The following is a 20,398-nucleotide window of genomic DNA, read 5'->3' as shown; positions in this document are numbered from 1 at the left end:
TGAAAAGCGAATAAATCTCGACCACGACTACCCACCAGCCATTCTCAGAAAAAAACGAGAGTATACGGAGGTTCGTAGGGCTCTGAAGGAGAACGGGGTCTCGTTCCAGACCCTTTTTCCGGCGAGATTGCGAGTGAGATATGAAGAAGGGCCCAGAACCTACGACAACATAGAGGAGGCTACGGAGGACATGGTCAAAAGAGGTTACAAAGTGAAAGTCATCAGTTCACCTGATTCCCTGAAGGAGCAGATCGAGCGGCTGACCTGGACTAGGACAAGAGGGAGAAGAGAGAAAGGCGCCTCCAGCTCTTCAAGAGAAGTCAACTACAAAGAGAGGCTCCGGGCATTTAGGAGAACATCACCACCAGCTCCTTGAGAACTGAAGGATACCACGTTTTTCCTCTTGAGGTACACTTCTCAGATAGAAATTTCTACATAGGCTAAGTTAAAGATGATAGTTTCACAAAAAGGTTCGTCAGGGTCCATCCGGAACTGTGCTGCTGCCACCTGAAGGGCCCTCACCAATAGATTTGGGAGGACATTCCCTTCCGGGCTGTCACCAAGAAGCTCAACAGGGTCTAGGTTATGGACCCCTGTTTGGAAGCCGAGCTTGTTTTGTTTTGTTTTTTGTTTTTTTGTTTTTTCATTGTGCAGTGAGTATGTATGTTCTTGCTTTATCTGTTCATGTTCTTTTAGTTCTAGTGGGCTTGAGGGGGCTCTCCAATGTGATTGGTGAAATGGAAGACATCACTTAAATGGAAAGAAAACAACTGAAGGTGGTTTCATTCAATATAAATGGTATGCATAATCCGATAAAAAGATGGAAGATTTTATCTAGAGAAAGAAAGAAAAGGTCCAAATAGCTTTTCTGCAGGAAACCCACCTAGACGATTCCGAACATGCCAAGTTGAATAAGATGGGATATAAATATGTGTATTTTTCTTCCCATGCTTCGGGGAGGCGAAGAGGGGTGGCAACTTTAATATCAAGTACCCTGCACTATGAACATATTGCAGAACATAAAGACAAGGAAGGCAGATTTGTTTTGACTACAGGGAAAATTGATGGCGTCCTGATAACTCTTATTAATGTTTATGCTCCACCTGGTAGCGACTGGACCTTCTATAGACACATATTTGAAATGACAGTAACAAAAAGTCAAGGGGTATTGATATATGCCGGGGACTTTAATGTTAGATTAAACCCGAATTTGGATTTGTCTAATGGAAAATCTAATAAACAAACTATCAGTAAAAGAATCAGAAACATGTTAGAAGAAACTGGATTGGTGGATGTATGGAGAGTTAAAAATCCATGTCGTCGGGATTACACGCATTACTCCCCTCCATACAAAGTATACTCACGCATAGATTATTTTTTCATGCTCAAAGATGATATTCATAGGATAGAAAAATGTGAAATCGGCCAGAGCCCTAACTCGGACCACAGTCCAATTTATATGTTTTTTTTTCTGACTAAGAAAAACAGATTCACTCTCTGGAGGTTTAACACAAACTTGCTGAAAAATAAAATTATTAAAAAATAATTTGAAAGATGAAATTAAAAGATACTTGGATGAAAACGACAATGAAGAGGTGGGGCCAATTATACTCTGGGACGCGTTAAAGTCGGTGATCAGGGGTAAAATAATAGCGATCTCCTCAAACGAAAAGAAAATGAGATTACAAAAACAATACAAACTGGAGGAGGAGTTAAGGAAACTCCAACAGGAGCATTCTAAAACCTTCTGGGAGGTAACAAATATTAAAATCAAGGAAGTGAAAAGAGAATTGGATGAGTTAAACACACTAGAGATACATTATAGAGCCTTTGAGCCAAAGGATAAGGCAGAGGCCTGACATAACAGGAGTTGCGATGGCCTCTGGTGAACAAAAGCTATCCCTGTTCGCTGATGATTTAATACTAACTATAACAAATCCAACTAAAACGATACCCATATTAATGGAGATGATTGCGGAATATGGTTCATTGTCGGGTTACAAGATTAAGATCAACAAGACTCAGGTTTTAACACTGAATTATGTCCCTCCAAACAAAATTAAGAGTTTGTATAGATGGAATTGGGAGGCGGATTCCATAAAATATTTGGGGGTTTTTCTAACAAAAGAATTTTCCAGGACTTTCGATGCCAACTATGGCCCCCTAACATCAAGACTAAAAATAGACATACAGAGATGGAATGTGATCCCTTTTTTCAATTTACACTCCAGAGTTGAGTCAGTCCACGCTTGTTATATCTATTTCAGTGCTTACCTATCTTGATTCCAGAGAAACAATTTACAGAATGGGACAGATTAATATCACAATATATCTGACAAGGGAAAAAGGCCAGAATAAGGTACAGAACACTGCAGTTGAAGAAAGAGAAAGGGGGGTTGGGTCTTCCCAACCTACAGGAATATTATCTTGCAGCTCAACTGAAACCATTAATCTATCTATGCTGTCCACAATACAATGCAGGATGGAAAGACATAGAGAGTTCCTCAGTGGAAGGTGTACCTCTCTTATCGATGTTGATGGACAAAGAACTACAAGAATATTTTGATGATACCGCATGACTCGATGTTATACACAATGCTAAACTCTTGGAGAAGAATAGTGAAAATTTGCCATTTAGGTAACCAGATCAAAATGTTCAAGTGGTGCGCTTTTGACTCGGCTTTTAAACCAAACAAGAATGATGGGAGATTCAAGGGATGGATCTCAAAAGGATTAACCACCTATTATACATTTATCAAGAGGGGGGTGTTTCAGAGTTTTGAAGAACTTCAAAGGTCAAATGGGTTGGAGAAGGATGACTTCTTCAGATATCTGCAGGTTAGGTCTTACTATAATCATAATCTACAAGAAACTTGGGAAACAGCTGGACCAGGATTCTTAGAAGTGCTTTTGTCATTGTTGAAATCAGGTTCCTGTACTAAAGTTGTCTCCAAGTTATACAATGGTATTCAGCTGTACAAACAAGTTGACACAGACTACATAAGGAATAAATGGCAAAAAGAAGGAAATTTAATTATTTCAGTTGAAAGCTGGGAAAAGATTCACAAATTTCAATGGACGACCTCAAGCTCCAATTCATGGAGGGAATTCTGTTGGAAGAACATTGTTCGGTTTTTTGTAACCCCTGCCCAGAAAAAACATCACAGCAACAGTGCAACCTGCTGGAGACAATGTAAGACAGACAAGGCAAATCATTACCATATCTTCTGGGGTTGTCCGGTGATCAAACCATTCTGGGATCAACTGTGCATGCACTTAAATAACATTTTTGTTGAGAAAATTCCTTGTAAATGTGAAGTCCTGTACTTAGGAGACATCTCATGGGATAACTGGAATTTGTCAGATAAAAAACTCATGGCAATGCTTCTGGCAGCAAGCAAAAAAACTATCACGAGAAAATGGTTGAGGACTGAAGCACCTACAATTGATGAATGGATTGATATTGTTCAGAATATTTACATTCTAGAGAAATTGTCATTCTGTCTTAAAGGTCAAAGAGACTCCTTTTTCAGGATATGGACAAAATGGACGGAATATATAAAAGCTGTCATTTCTGTAAACTGAATTTGACTGCTCTGTAAAATCATTGTCATGATACACACTGCTAGACTGGTTCATGAGATGATACACATTTTACTGTGTTTTTTTTTTTTGTTTGTTTTTTTTTTCTTTCTTTTTTATGTTAAAAGGAATGGAGTATTATTAGCAATTATATTTTCATATCCACACTTGATGTGGACTTTATATTGTACGCAAGAGAAATGTCTGTACACTTGCTTCTCCAAATAAACAATAAATTACAAAAAAAAAAAAGTTCGAGAGTCTGAATCCCCGTCCCAGGCGCAAATCCTCATGGAGGCTTATGAGGAGGTCAAAGATGGCCAATCCGTTAATCCCAGCTCCATAACCGGGGTCTATGGAAGGAAGCCGCGTGCATGGCGCACTGATCCAGGATAGCTTTCACCTGGCTTGATGAATCCGTGTCTTCTCATCCTGGATGGCTTTTAGTGCGACCCATGAAGCCTGGACACACGTGTTGTGGATTGGTTGAACGCTGAAGGCTTAGTGACTCATCTTGGATGACGCAATCCTACTTTGGTGCAAGGGGGCCCAGACACCAACATCATCAAGAGCCAGTAATGGACTCCACAGTGCAGCACTCGTTCGCTCACCCTCCCTCTCCCATTTTATTCTGTAGTGTCAGATTCTGAAGTCGACATTTCACTTTGATTTTCAGAGTGATGACACCCTGGAAAAACTCTCCATCATTATAAACTCTCCATCATTTATTCTACATTCAGGCTGGAGAGGTGCAGGTTGTCAGAGCTCAGCTGTGATTGGCTGCTCTCAGCTCTGAAGTCCAACCCCTCCCACCTCAGACACCTGGACCTGAGTGACAACCAGCTGCAGGATTCAGGAGTGAAGGAGCTGAGTGGTTTTCTGCAGAGTCCAGACTGTAAACTGGAGACTCTGAGGTCAGTTCACCCTCTTCACTCTACAACTTCTATCACTCTTGTTATTGTTGTCATGATTTTCACTTCACTGCTGTTGGAAATTCAATTTGCAGTCACTGGTTTGTGTTTGAAATGAGTGAAACTGGGTTTGAAGGTCCAGTATGTAAAATCCTGCCATCTAGTGCCATCAGATTGCAGTGCTTACTTGCTGACGCTCCCTCTCCCCTTCTTGCCAGTGAACTACGGTAGCCTTCCAGCATCATAAAGGATGTGGTTGACAGCAAAGGTGTCTAGTTCTCTGTATAATGATAAAGTTCCATCAACACAAATATTACAACCATCTATTAGCATCACAATCAGTCATAGTCACAGCAGACAGTCCAGTGCTAGCATGATTTTCAGCTAGCGCTAGCATTAGCCACCTGTATGAGCACTTAGATACTGTAGATAGATCCAGCTGGACTCAGCAGAAGGTCAAGGGTCAATGCAGGTTCTATCATCTCAGTCAGTTCAGTATTGATGAGCAAGATGCAGAAAAGATTCCACTGCATTTCAGTCACTTAATAACAATTTGTTCTCAGCACTTGCTTTATTAGAGGATTCCAGCCTCCAACCATCAATATGAAACTGTCTCTCAAACTCATCTTCCCAACCAGCCGCCTACAAACATGGCGGTGCAAGATGGCCACGACCTTTGACCTTCTGTCTGTTTCTAGAAAGAAACATTCTAATGGCAGGAAAAGCAGAGGACTTTTATTTTCTACTAATCAAAGACTTCAAACTATATTGACGGTTGTATATGAAGCTTTCAGCAATAAATCTGCACTGATTTTACACACTGAACCTTTGAGGCAAAATGAATCAATGAATTCCAACATTGTTAACAGCTGATCAGTGGTCACATGACTAAACAGGTTGATATAAAATATTTTATTGTGGTGATTCATTATTTCAGTATTATTGTTGTGCTTCTGATTCGTTTAATGGACATTACAGTGTTATAGACGTTCATATTTTTAATTTCATATAGTGATGAAAACTCCACTCACTCCATCATTTATTCTCTATTCAGGTTGGAGTTGTGCAGTTTGTCAGAGCTCAGCTGTGATTGGCTGCTCTCAGCTCTGAAGTCCAACCCCTCCCACCTCAGACTCCTGGACCTGAGTTGGAACCAGCTGCAGGATTCAGGAGTGAAGGTGCTGAGTGGTTTTCTGCAGAGTCCAGACTGTAAACTGGAGGTTCTGAGGTCAGTACTGGTTTGGAACCAGTGGATGATGGTTTCAGCACCAAACACACTTCATCACACATGTTGAATAAACATTGAACTGAAGGTTGATTCATATCAAAATGACATCCAGAAATATGAAAACTTCATTCTGTTCATCAGTGGTCATGTGACCAAACATCATTTCAACACACATTAGTTTTGGACTGAGGATTTAATTTCAAGGTGACATTTTCTGTAGTGTCAGATTCTGAAGTCGACATTTCACTTTGATTTTCAGAGTGATGACACCCTGGAAAAACTCTCCATCATTATAAACTCTCCATCATTTATTCTCTATTCAGGTTGATTGACTGCAGTTTGTCAGAGGTCAGTTGTGATTGGCTGCTCTCAGCTCTGAAGTCCAACCCCTCCCACCTCAGAGAGCTGCACCTGAGGTTGAACAACCTGAAGGAATCATCAGTGAAGCCACTGATGGATCTTGTCCACAGCAGTGACCATCAACTGCAGACTGTGAGGTCAGTACTGGTTTGGAAGCAGTGGATGATGGTTCCAGCACAAAAGCCAGTTGATCCCACAGCAGAGGTCCAGTGTTCCCAGTCACAGTGTGAGAGGAGGATGGTGTCGTCCAGCTGCTCCTCATTCATCCAACATCTGCTGCCAAACTGCTTCTTCTCTCAGTTCACCAGTCAATTATTGATCAGTTCATCTTCATCAGGCCTCAGTATCAGTCCAACACTCCATGGTCACATGACCTTCATATGTTCCACACTTGACATGTGACTGAGAGTCTGCTTCTTCTCACCAGTCACTCCATCATCTCCATCAACAGTCAACGTCTGTGTGATGATGCGTTCAAGGACTATGAGTCCTGACTCCTGCTGTCTCTTCTTCTCTCTGCAGGTGGGAGAGGTATTGAGGGAGGATGAGGAGGAGAGTGAAGAGGAGGGCTCCATCTAGTGGTGGCTGACAGAACTGCGTGTCACGACCTTTGACCCCAGTGGAGCCTGGTGGCTGGCGGACTGCTTCTCCCTACACGCTGCTGTGGTTACTGGGAGAGACGTCCCAAAAGCCACTGGTGGACCTTGCAGTGCCACATATGGACTCTTGGATTGTTCTTGGCCTTCCAGTGAAGCACTGCGTGAGCACTGGAGGTCAACCATGACTGATAGAGGTCAAAGGTCAGAGGTTTGACCAATTACAAAGACCATAATTAATTAGATTATTTTCTTTAATGGAGTCCCAGCACTAATAAATATATATTTGTATGCGTACCCATATAAGTCCATCAATGTTTAATGCACCTTTTTTCTTGAGCAGTATCTTTAAATCTCCACCTGCTTGTGTTTGCATGTTCAGGTAGATTAATGTGTATGTAGATCTATATTAGTAGCTTCAATGTGCTGTGAAATGTGGCATCTTCACCAACACTTGTATCATTTGACTCAGGTGTCTCAGTGTTTGCAGAGTCATTGCAATAAAGCGCTCAACACCCTGGTGGTTCTGGATTGTTCTCGGGGGTTCTAAGAGCTAAACACCCTGGTGGTTCTGGATTGTTCTAGGGGGTTCTAAGAGCTAAACACCCTGGTGGTTCTGGGTGGTTCTGGATGGTTCTAGGAGCTTCTAGGGTGTTCTAAGAGCTAAACACCCTGGTGGTTCTGGATGGTTCTAGGAGGTTCTAGGGGGTTCTAAGAGCTAAACACCCTGGTGGTTCTGGGTGGTTCTAGTACAGACATGGGCAAACCCCGTCCTAATAGAGTTGCCGTATGTGACGTCATTGGCAGTCGCCTCTGTCCGGTGGGCGACTGCCAATGACATCACATACGGCAACTCTATTAGGCCAAACTACATCGGTTGATTAAGGTTATCTTTTTTTTTTCTGTCAATCCCTGGCGTATTTACGGTACTTTGTTTGTATTAATGTTGTATACACAAAATTCTCTCTCTCTCTCTCTCTATGTATTGTTGGATCAGATTTCCTTGTGCCGTGCTGCTGATCCGCGTGTTGGTTGAATGAAGAGTCACAGGAGAAGAATGCCAATTTAAATATGTCTTTAGTAAAGAAATCAATTGAGGGTACAACTATACAGAGCTCTGGGCCCAGTTCAGAACCCTAGCAACACCAAAGTATTGTCAGGGCATGAAGTCTGACTGCTCTCTGTCCCTTGACCCCCCCCGTGCCTCCGATGGATCATGAGTTCTCCCCCCTGTAAATGACCGGGTTATAAAGTCTTATGGTGGTCGCAAAGTCAGTTAGCTCTCTGTCCATCCTCTGGTCCCCCATTGTCACCCTCTGCTCCCCCAGGGTGATCCGGTCCCCCAGGGTCACCCTCTGGTCACCCACTGGTCCCCCAGGGTCACCCTCTGGTCTCCAGGGTCACCCTCTGCTCCCCCAGGGTCACCAGTTAGTGAGGGATGTTCTTCCCTTTGTTCCTTCTTGAGCTCTTTGTGTGACTCCTGCAACAATGCCTTTTCTCTATGAGTAGGTCAGCCAAATGATTAAACAGCTCTATATTAATAATCATGTTATTATAAACAAACATCTAAACTAATTATATTATTCAAAACTAACATCTAAACTAAATATATGATTCCAACAGTATAGATATACATACAAGGTAAATCAAAATACAGTGACAAATGTATGTATTCAACACACACTATCTATCACCGGCGAAATAGCGTTTTGACCGCCATCTATCCATATATCACGTTCGACCGCGATGTAGAGGTCTGCCCCAGTGGAGTTGCCCCCCCCCCGTCAACATAACTTCGGTGGCCCGCCGACTCGATGCAGGTCTGTCATGTCACCCCTGTTCTAGTAGCTCAACACCCTGGTGGGGCTTCACAGACACTGACTTGGTTCCATTGACATTACAGCAACACGTTTTTTCCATGATATCCCAGGATACATTGTCTCCTCCTATGAGGTGGCTCACCAAAACACTGCATCCATCTGCTGCTGCTCCGCTAGCCCCCACCCCCTCTGTCTAGTAAAGCCTTCTCGTGTGTCACAGTTCCACTCATAGCAAGGCTCCATCAGGGTTAGGTAAAAACAAACCCAGTGTTTGAACAAACTGAGTGGAGCTCAGCAGTGACAAGGTCACTACTGTCCTTTGTCAAGGCCAACGTTGAGCCTCCTACTCCCCCTACAGCCACAAGGATCCAGGACTTCCTCTGGAAACACACCAGGACAAACAGCCCACATCAGAAAAACACATTTCAGTCCATAAAATGTGTGTATTTATTGATCTATTTGTAGTAGTTGATAATAGTTGATACAACTCACTGTTGACAAGGTTTACACAACACAACAAACCGTTGAGTTCAAAACCCAAAGAATAATTGTGTACTTTTCACACACATCCCCGCGCCATGTTCACTGGTCAGTGAACGGGTCACGTGACCCCGTACGTCACCAGCAGTCCATGGGTGTATCTCAGTTCAGGCGCTGCATCCTTGGAAGGCTGCAATTTGAAAGGAAGTTGCGTCACCGCACTGCGCTGAAGGCTCCTCCCAATTCCCAATAGTCAGAACGACGCTCCAAATGCTCCCTACTGTTAGCACCAAGGCTACACCACTACTATCCTTCACCTCCTTCTGTATCCCAGGATGCTTTGCGTGCTGCTGCTGCAAAGCATCCTGGGATCCTGGGAAGTCAGCTGAAATTAGCGCCATCTACTGGCAAAGACACCGCGTATAAATTTAAGTATTGAAATTTCACATCAAATCTTCAGTTTTTAACGCAGGGTTTTTACTGATTTGAACATCTAACCAACCAATGGTGAGCTTGATGCTATGAAAACCACACTTCCGGGGTTGGCCAGCAGGAGGGAACGGCGGTGACGCAACCAGGAAGTACGCCCAAGGCTAGACCGTCCCGTGAGGTTACCGGGGAGGCGGGGTTTGGGTCGGTCCTTCTGGGCCGGGTCCTTGGGAGGACGCTTCCTTCAGACGGAGGACGCTTCCTTCAGACGGAGGACGCATCCTTCGGACGGAGGACGCTTCCTTCGGACGGAGGACGCTTCCTTCAGACAATGGAGGCTTCCTTCCAAGGATGCAGACCCTGGATTGAGACTTAGTCCATGAACTGCTAGTATGTTTTTCTAGATATACAGCGCTTACTGTCTAGGTGGGAACAACTGGCTGTGTGTGTGTGTGTGTGTGTGTGTGTGTGTGTGTGTGTGTGTGTGTGTGTGTGTGTGAGACGGGCACTAGTAGACAGAGTGTGCGGTCCTCTGGGACGTGGTCCTGCTGCTCTGGCTGCTGAGGCTCATGTGCTTGTGGAGGCACGGCAGCTTCCTGGCCAGCAGCTTTCTCAAGTGGCTCTGGAACTTCTTGCCCACAAACATGTAAAACACGGGACTGACGCAACAGTACACGTAGGCCACGTTCTGCGTCACGTACAGCGCATAGTCCGTGGCCTCCGAGGGGGCACACGATGAGCCGCCCCCCCTGGCCGGGGCCGGAGAGCTCGAGGGCGCGCAGGAAGACTATCACGTTGTAGGACGTCCAGCAGAGGAAAAAGGTGAAAACGGTGACAAAGATGAGCTTGACGGTGCGGCACTTGTTCTTCAGCCGAGTGGACAGGACGCGGACGGTGATGCCGGTGTAGCAGTACATCACCATGAAGAGCGGGAGCAGGAAGAAGAGCAGGAACTGCTGGTAGCACGGTGCTCTCGGGGTACCCGGCCTCCTCGCACATCAGCCCGTCGAACAGACTCTCCCACACCGTCTGCAGGACAAACACCTTGGCGCTGGCCGCCACGCTGACCAGCCAGACCGTCAGCGTTCCCGCCACGGCGTTCGCCCTCCTCCTGCTCTTGGCGGCCGGGACCGCGTGCACCACGGTCAGGTAGCAGAAGCCAACAGAGTAGGCGCCGCTGACCAGCTTGCACAGCGCCTCGCCGAAGATCCACTCCGAGAGGTGGTAGGTGGCCCAGAAGGGGAGGCTGGAGGCGAAGAGGACATTGGACAGGACCAGGTTCAGGAGGAAGACGTTGGTGGCGGTGTTGAGCTTCTCGTACTTGTAGATGACAAAGAGCACCAAGCCGTTGCCGAGGTAGCTGAGCAGGAAGTTGACGTAGTAGAAGACTGGGATGATCCTGGTGCCAAAGTGGTTGACGCCGGTCCTGGGACACAGCTGGACCGGGTCGCTGACCACGTAACCCGGCTCAGAGGTGTTGGCGGTGTCGTTGAGAAGCTGCTGGAAGAGCAAGTACTCGTCGTCGTACTCCTCGTAGTCCATGACCCGTACCGGACCTGTGGAAGACACATTACAGACGGTAAGTCTCAGTGGATACATATATATATATATTATTTTGAAATTAATTAATTCATTAACCGGCTGCAAGCGTGTGACTGTGTGCTGTGAGTCAATTCATTTCCGGTTTCCACAATCTACGGAGCGGCCAAAGGCTCAAAAAGCATTGTGTGCGTTAATTGCGCGATAAAAAACTTTTCGGCGATAAAGCGGCGTTGAGTTAACGCGTTAACTTTGACACCCTTAATATATATATATACACATATATATATATATATATATACATATATATATAACCCGAAAGCTTTAACAGATATAATTATATAATTATAGGTCCATAAATACAATAGATGTTGTCAAGGCTGTGTATAAATAAATAAAATATGGGTACAACTACAATGCATACATACTGTATATATAAACAGTATCTCCATTATACACAGTCAGCCGTTAATAAGAATATATGAAGATATAATGTCAGCTGGAACTCACCAGTGCAGCTGCAGCCTGAGGGGGAGAAAGGCTGATCAGACAGAAGAACACTGTGCAGCAGCAGGAAGTGCAAAGCTGATTTCTAGCTTGTGCTCCAGATGTGGCCAGGCAGTGGACAGTTTGTGCAACAGACTGGTGTGATGTGGCAGGCAGGCAGCTAGCTGCTACAACAGGGTCACTGATCATTTTTATTGAAAGACATTGATGGCATAATTTACGTATAAATAAACAAATGGATTTTATAACGCAGGCAGAAAATGAGCTTCCCCTCCTTGAAAGACCAGCAGCCGCCACTGCCCTCAACAAGTGTCCAGTCTCATCACGTCAGGGAGAAACAGGTGCAGCTCTTCAAAGAGGAAATCACATTTTTCTCACCGTCATCATGGACTGCCAACAAGTGATGGCAACTGTAGTTTTGTAAAGAGCCGCCAGGGGGCGAACTCGAGTCAAAACTACCTTCTACTGCAGACTGTACAGAGAAATGAACACATGCTGAAAAAATAACACATTGATTAACTGGCAGATATTTCAGACAGGTCACTCTATAATATGTCAATAAGAAACAATGTGTTCAAATGTGGCCTTGAACCTTCAAACCTTCCTATGACGTGTCGGTCCTCGCAGCTCCCAGTTCTGCCACTGAGGGGCGCTGTTTGACCAGTTTTTGCTTGTTTGGTTTTGTTCGTAGCCACAATTCAACCATCAGTTGTATCATACTGGGGAGTTGATCTTTCTGCCCTGCCAACAAGACATTTCCAGCCAATAGAAAAACTATGTCAACATTGATCAACTGCTTCTCATTCATCCAACATCTGCTGCCAAACTGCTTCTTCTCTCAGTTCACCACTCAATTATTGATCAGTTCATCTTCATCAGGCCTCAGTATCAGTCCAACACTCCATGGTCACATTACCTTCATATGTTCCACACTTGACATGTGACTGAGAGTCCGCTTCTTCTCACCAGTCACTCCATCATCTCCATCAACAGTCAACGTCTCTGTGATGATGCGTTCAAGGACGGTGAGTCCTGACTGTTGCTGTCTCTTCTTCTCTCTGCAGCTGGGAGACCTTTGTGATGGGGAGTGAGGAGGAGAGTGAAGAGGAGAGCCCCATCTAGTGGTGGTTGACAGAACTACAACCAGTGGAGCTAACCAGCAAGCTGGCACGACCTTTGACCCCAGTGGAGCCTGGTGGCTGGCGGACTGCTTCTCCCTACAAGCTGCTGTGGTTACTGGGAGAGACGTCCCAGAAGCCACTGGTGGAGCTGAATCCTCAGTGGAAGAAGCAGGACTTGGAGCAGCTGCTCAGTGAAGGCAGCAGCAACACAACCACTGCTTCTGCTCTCATCATCCACGGCTGGAACATCTCAGCATGAAGGTTCCACACATCAACAACACACTGGTCTGCTCTCACTTCAGACTTCTATAACATCTTCATTTTGGAGGTGAAAAATACTTTTCAAGAGACTTTATTTCTGCTTCATGATCTTAAATAAGGAAATCATGTGGAAAAGATAAAGTGATTCACAACACCTGTGATGGGAACTCAAATCATTATTGAATCATAAGTAAGACAAAAGAAGTTTCCCTCAAAATAATTCATGGTTTTGATGCTTGCCAGATGTTTGTGTGGAGATTTCAGAAGGACGTCAATGAATCAGAAGGAAACCAGATCATTTATTTTATGTGATTATGTTATATCATCCTAACTTTGTTACTAGCTCAAACATTATATTTCAATGATTCAATATTCTGACAATAAAAGCCATCACAACCTCTGACCTGTGTGACCTTGACCTCAACTGACGTTTCATTTCTGCTGCTTTAACACTTTGATTATATATCTCCTGAAGTCCTGCCATGGGGATTCTCCGTATCTGAATAACTTGTGTACTCAAACCTTCTGTAGGCCATACCCACTTCTCCACTAGGTCTCAACATAAACCACATGAATCAATGAAAATAAATCTCACTTTTACAAACAAATCCAATTCAGTTCAAATATAATTTAAATAAAATAAATGTTACATTATAATTAATCACCAACAGATAAATCAATGCTGGATATGAGGTGGTTTGCACTCTCTGGGTCAGCGGGGAGGCCCTGCCTCAGGGGGAGGAGTTCCAGCATCTCGGGGTCTTGTTTGGGATGCCTCCCTGGGGAAGTGTTCCAGGCATGTCCCACCAGGAGGAGACCCTGCTGGAGGGACCAGGTCTCTGGGCTGGACTGGGAAGCCTTGGGGTCCCACTGGAGAAGCTGGAGGAGGTGACTGGGTCCAGGGAAGTCTGGGGGTCTCTGCTAAGGCTGCTGCCCCCGAGACCTGACTCCAGATACGGCAGTAGAAGATGGATGGATGGATGGATGGTTGCCAGGTGATAGAACATTTCATAAAAACAGACTCTGCATTATAACTTCTATTCCACTCTAAATAACTCACTCCAATATAACTGCACTCGTCCTTCTCTCACATTACATTGGATCACAATGACCAAACAACACAACAAAGACAATGATCCAACTGTACTGCCACTTCCAGACTCAGTGTAGGTCTGTAGGCCTCTTGGACCTTCATGTGAACCACTGCGTGTTGACTGGAGGTGAAACATGGCTGACTGCTGTCCTCCTACCTGGACAATGCAATCTCACTTTCAATCTCACAGCCACTAAAAAACCTGATTGTGATTGAGAGGTCCTCAGCAGCCAATCACTGTTGGGAGTCCAACCTTCAAACACTCCTCCTGAATCCACAGTCACATCTGTGAGCATCTGGAACTTTGGCCCTGATCCTCCACACCACACACCTTGGGATGACAGCGCCACCTACCTGGATCCTTTCAGCAGCCAGTCCATGTTCTGACCCGTTTCCACTGTGGCCTGTTGGCTCATCTGGACCGGAGTCTGGATCATCAGTGTCCAGGTTCATGGAATCTGTCAGAGTGCCGCCGTCCTGTCATGTAATGATAGAGAATCACTCTATTTATACTAATGTGCAGAACCACTAGAGTGTCATTTCTTCACTGCTGTCAGCAACAAGCATTTGAAGCATTTGGTGTCACACTGGTGTACAACACTTATGGGCTAATTAATAAGAAATGACATATTTATGAATCACCCGCAATGCCCAGATTGTTGCTGCTTATCTGCTGATATGAGCCGTCAACTGTTGCAATATAGAACCACGGGCAGGAAATTACAATTAGTGTAGAGCGTATTATAATTTAAAAGTTTACTAACGGTAGTTCTTTAAAGAATTTAGCAGGGATGGAACAGCCTAACGTGACGACGTCACTTGTAAAACGGAAGGAGCTCAACCTGCTGTCACGGTGAAAACTCCGTGTTACGTCCCGTCTAGGGGGACCGAGACGCAACGTGTGGGACACCTTCCCCCACTCCCAAGGCTCATTAATTTCTCACGGCAGTTGGCGGTTTTCAACAAAAACATTTATGAATCAGTAAATGAAATAAACAAAACAACTTAACCGGTGGGCAGCAAAGGCTTCAGGGTGGGCCCAGGCCAAAATAATAAACCAAACTCCAACTAGCTCGCCTTAAGAACTAACTAAAGAAAGAAAGAGAAGCCAAATACAGAAAGGCTAACCTCCCTACATACTTAATAAACAGGAGAAAAGAGGGGACAAAGAAAATGGCAGCCCAGCCCTACGGCTGCATGCTCTAACACCATTTCAGAAGTGACTAACTGCAGACTTGGGAGTGGAGGAGGGATGACCGTCAGGCTGGCTCGACTGCTCCTCCTTCTCAGCCGTGGCGCGTCCAATCAGCAGCCAACATCCAGGACCGCACCTGCAAGGCGTCATCCACTCTCACACACACACATAGACACAAACATAGAGGCACCTAGACCCACCCGTGGGTCATAACACCCCCTCCCTTAAGAACCAAACCCGATTAACATACCGACAAACAAAACTAAACAAGAAAACCCTCAGTTCCCCCGAAATAAGAATTTCGCAGCTAGTCCACATGTACACGTGATAATGCATCTGCCAACACAATATCAAGATCCCTAGATAGTAAGTTTGATAGATGGATAGAAATAGATAAGTTAGTTAAAGTTAAAGAAAAATAATATATATATATATATATATATATGTATATGTATGTATATATATATATATATATATATATATATATATATATATATATATATATATATATATATATATATATATATATTATTTTTCTTTTATTATTAACCTCTTTCAATAAACTCCAAAACATACATGGTCAAAATCCATCCATCCATTTTCCATACCCGCTTAGTCCCGAGGTCAGGGTCACGGGGGTCTGCTGGAGCCTATCCCAGCCGTCTTAGGGCGAAGGCAGGGGACACCCTGGACAAGGGTGTCCAGGGTAAATGTGACGTATCGGCTTCGGCACTATTCAGATCAAATAAAGACCAGACAGGGACAGGAAAAAGAGTTTCGCTGTTGTTTTACACGCAAAACTACCGGGGTTGTCGCGTGAGCTTGCAATCCTGGCGTAAACTGATGGAGACGCCTCGCTCGGAAAATGCGCTTCAAAGTGCACACGCACTGCAGACGCGCCGAAGATGCTGGGAGATGCTGCTAGCAAAACGTCTGCATCACACACACACACACACACACACACACACACACACACACACCAATTATCCCTAACCTATGCGCTGGAAAACACAAAACTATACAGCAAAACATCTTAACGTAAACACACTTTTATTGATAAAATCAAACATAGGCAGATATAACCTAAACAATTTTAAACCATGAGTTTTCTGTGCAATGATGAGCATAAATGCACATGGGAACATGTTGACCCATTTAATCCTCTTTATTTCTTTATCATTGGACTACAAATATATTTCTGAATGAATATGTTTTCCTGTTTTATAGGAAGTGGATCTTTTTGACTTGCTCATTTTAAAAGTAGCTTGCATGTTGAAAAAGTGTGAGCACCCCTGATCTATGCCCTTTTCCAAGTCCCACAATCACTTTCACTGTCATCTGCCTGATTACACCCATGCCATTTTCAGAAAAAAATTGCACAAACAGAATACATTCAAAAAATGTATCATACACATAGTTATCAAGTCAAGTTATTTATTTATTGTCATTGTTGAACAAAGTTAACAACAAAATTTGTTTGGAGCATCCCCATAACCACTGGCATCAGTACCGATAAAATAATCATAAATAAGTGAGAAAAAAAAACAAAAATATATATATATATAATTTATGTACAGAAATTATTTGGTCATTCATTTTTTGCAATTCATAGTCATTCCCAACAGACATAACAGACACAAAAATTCAATGCATCACACGTGGTTGAGACACAGCTTGCCTGTGATTGTACATTTGGCCAGTAGGTGGTTTCGTGTGCACATGAAGCTTGGAGAAATGAACCGTTTCTCGAACCAGTTGGCTCAAGTGGTTCAATGCCTCATGAGGCTTCACCTCACCATCACTACAGTCACTGCATCCTGAATCAGTCACACTCAAAGTCGCACACCACCTCTGCTTTGTTCTGGAATGTGGAATGGGCAATATTAATTTAATCTAATTACATTCTGTTTTATTACTTTATGTCTATTTTAATGCTCTTTATTGGTGCTGAATGGAAGTGTGGTTGTTGTTTTATGAGCTAATGGATAGACAAGTGGCCTATAACATAAGACGCTTAAATGAAGTGAATAGGATATGTCCACAATGTCAAGAAAGGAAGCAGGGTGTCTTTAAAATCGATAACATTTGAATACGTATTAAAAGTTGAGTTGATGTTATACTTGTATTGACATTATGAGTAATTTATACAACTTTTCCCAGGAACTTTTCCCAATGATGAGGTTGAGGGCCCATCATCTGCAATTCAGCATTCTGCAGGTAGTCAACACCAAAACAAGCGTATTCAGCTGTCATAATCCTGTTTGTAAATAATACACATAAACTGTGTACTTGTAATATAAGTCAAACTTTGGTAACTTGAATATAATTCTCACAAAGGGATTTTTCATGTGTATGCACTTTGTACCTGTTATGAATTAAAAAAAAAACATTCATAACTAAACTCAGTTGTTGGTTTCCATCTCTATAAGTTAACAAAGATACATAGATACCTATGAAACACTTGTTCATCTTGCTGAAACTAATACTAGGTTACTAGTACTAGATACACCAGTATACTCTCCCGGAGCACAGATCAACCCACTCAAACAAACAAAAAGCATTTTACTCAGTCAGATAAGATTACTAAATGCTGGATGATACACTGTTTTGTGCATTATTTGGGTAAATAAAATAGTTCTATTATTCATACCTCCGCCTACCATTTATTATTACCGAAGGCATAGGGCATTTAAAAAAACAAAACAAATGTCATTCCGGTGTGCCACCCGTCTGTGCCCCGAGCTTGCCCCCCCAAGAAAAAAATTCTAGGACCGCCCCTGTTTCCAACACTGTGGATGCTCGGTTGTTTATTGCAGCAGACAGATAAACAATTAAACGGCTAAAGCCATCTATTCCACCGTGAATGACAAATCTCCAGCTTTTGGTAAAAAAGGGAGAGAAGATGGAAAGAGAAATCTAAAATATATAAGGCATCAGATAGCTAATTGAAAAAGGTTCATGCACAGCTTATTTGACACAAAAAAGGTATGGTACAAAGATGAAAAGATTTGGAGTGGGTAGAAAATCTCAATGTTTCATTTGTTCAAGTATTTAAAAACAGTTTTGAAAAATACCGTATTCATTTGTGGTTTCCATCTATGTGCCACATTGCATTTGGTGCAGGAACAGAATACTGCCTCCGTCTTAGTGTGCGATTGGCCAAGGCTCGCACTTCAGTCCCAATTGGGTCCACTCTTCTTAAGGAATCACGTACTCTTTGAACTACAACAACAGCAAAAAAAAAAAAAAGAAAGACAAACTACATAAAATATTAAAGGCACAAATCCGTGTTAACACAGATAATGCTGACAAAAGGTATGATTTCATTTATTAAATACCCCCCCCTTTCTTTTTTTAAATATACCGCCATTCTTTTTTTAATCATCCATGTAAGCACTTTTAGCTACATTTTGTACGGAAAGCGTTATACAAATAAAGCTAATTATATTTGTTTGTTTCGGTTAAACTGATGCACAATACAGATTACTGAATACATTCATGTGGGGATCAACTTCATATCAAACTTACTTTGCACTCGTAATCCCCTGGCATGAAGGAATGCTCTCATCATTCTGTACCCTGTGTTTGGGTGACTGAGTTGGATTTCTGCAATGACGGCATCCAGCTCTTCATCACAAAGCGCTGAATACATGTCCGACATTCTAAACAAACAAAGAATAATTCCTGAAATTTTACTTGGCAAGAGCCAAAACATATATGATTAAAAGCGTCCATTTTCACTGCAACCATTTTGACGTGTATTTGTTGTGTCATTAGTGTTATTAGGTACAAGTGTTGCTGCGTTCATTGCAAGGTTAACGTCATTTGTGTCAATAGATATGGAAAACAACTACACTTAAGTTGAAAAGAAATGTGCACGTTTTGTAAATGGCAATTTATTATTATTATTATTATTATTATTATTATTATTATTATTATTATTATTATTATTATTATTAGTGTTCTGTTAAGGTGAAACAACAAAGAAGCCTTTAAGTCTAAATTGTTTAATAAATAGGTTAAGAGCAGTTGGTGTAAGTATGAAAGTCATTTCATTTATTTGTTGCGTTAAGAGAAGCATTTATAGAGCGTCGTTGCCACCTACTGGCATCTTTCGGTAGTATTTCTGTTGTAATTTTGAAGCGAACTTTATACCGGAAGTAAGACACGGGAAACACAATGCCAGCGTTTTCTGATACGCACCCGTTCCTGTAAACCAGTGTTTGTGTGCCGCGAGATATTGTCAGGTGTGCCGTGGGAAATTATCCCATTTGTGTGCCTGTGCAGTCTAGCGCCTGGCAGAGTAATCATGTAGTACTCTTCCATACCAGTAGGTGGCAGCAGCAGGTAGCTAATTGCCTTGCGCTTGGAGACAAGCGAATTAGTGACGCATGGATGCAGCGACAGGTGTGTGGATTGTGGATAGCGGGACGACGGTTGAAAGTGATGGATAAGTTTTTGAAGAGGAAAAATGCTGACTCTGAACTGGACCCTGGACAAAATCCGGACCCAGATGAAGGCCCTAGTATGAGTGGAGGCAAAGACGGTGACGTCGAGCAAAGTTTCTGGCGTGAGGCAATACAATGAAAGCTATCTTTCATTTGGATTTACTTTTACCGGAGATGCAACGGCACCGACTCCGTTGTGCTTGGTATGTGGTGAAAAGCTCTCCAACAGTGCTATGGTCCCAAGTAAGCTTAAACGCCATCTCCAAACGAAACAGCCCTCAGTTCAAAAGAAAAATGTGGAGTATTTTGTTCGCCTGCGTGAACACACGGAGAAACAGGCAACTTTCATGAGAAAAACCGCAAAAGTAAACGAGAGAGCCCTTAAAGCTAGCTACCACGTCGCTGAACTAGGGTTGCCACCTACCAGAGTTTCAAATCCGGGACCTCTGGGGGGGGGGGGGGGGGGGTCCTCAAGTCTGTCGACGGGGGGGGGGTCACCGAAATATACGAAGTGCGTCCTGGACCTGGATGGGAACCAGCTGCAGGATTCAGGAGTGAAGCCACTAATGGATCTTGTCCACAGCAGAGACTATCAACTGGAGAGTGTGAGGTCAGTACTGGTTTGGAACCATTGGATGATGGTTCCAGCACCAAAGCCAGTTGATCCCACAGCAGAGGTCCAGTGTTCCCAGTCACAGTGTGAGAGGAGGATGGTGTCGTCCAGCAGTTCACCACTCAATTATTGATCAGTTCATCTTCATCAGGCCTCAGTATCAGTCCAACACTCCATGGTCACATGACCTTCTGATGTTCCACACTTGACATGTG

At 43.4% G+C, this 20,398-nt stretch overlaps 2 protein-coding genes and 1 long non-coding RNA gene across 3 annotated transcripts in view; 1 reads left to right on the top strand and 2 right to left on the bottom strand.

Moving 5' to 3' along the window:
* Positions 1 to 20,398, bottom strand: part of LOC142879624 (NLR family CARD domain-containing protein 3-like) — a 185,109-nt gene that overhangs the window by 66,734 nt on the left and 97,977 nt on the right. The gene's annotated exons all lie outside the window — the stretch shown is intronic.
* Positions 1 to 20,398, bottom strand: part of LOC142879620 (uncharacterized) — a 156,086-nt gene that overhangs the window by 39,380 nt on the left and 96,308 nt on the right. The window lies entirely within an intron of this gene.
* LOC142879629 (uncharacterized) lies at positions 6,049 to 7,052 on the top strand. The gene is made up of 2 exons (XR_012925332.1): positions 6,049 to 6,218; positions 6,613 to 7,052. It is a non-coding gene; the product is annotated as an uncharacterized LOC142879629 (long non-coding RNA).

This window comes from Nelusetta ayraudi, unplaced genomic scaffold (assembly GCF_046127955.1).
Source record: "Nelusetta ayraudi isolate G7.1 ecotype Tasmania unplaced genomic scaffold, CSIRO-AGI_Nayr_v1 ptg000137l, whole genome shotgun sequence".
NCBI classification, from domain to species: Eukaryota; Metazoa; Chordata; class Actinopteri; order Tetraodontiformes; family Monacanthidae; genus Nelusetta; species Nelusetta ayraudi.
Note: the sequence above shows the minus strand (reverse complement) of the source record. Positions and strands in the feature narration are given on the sequence as shown.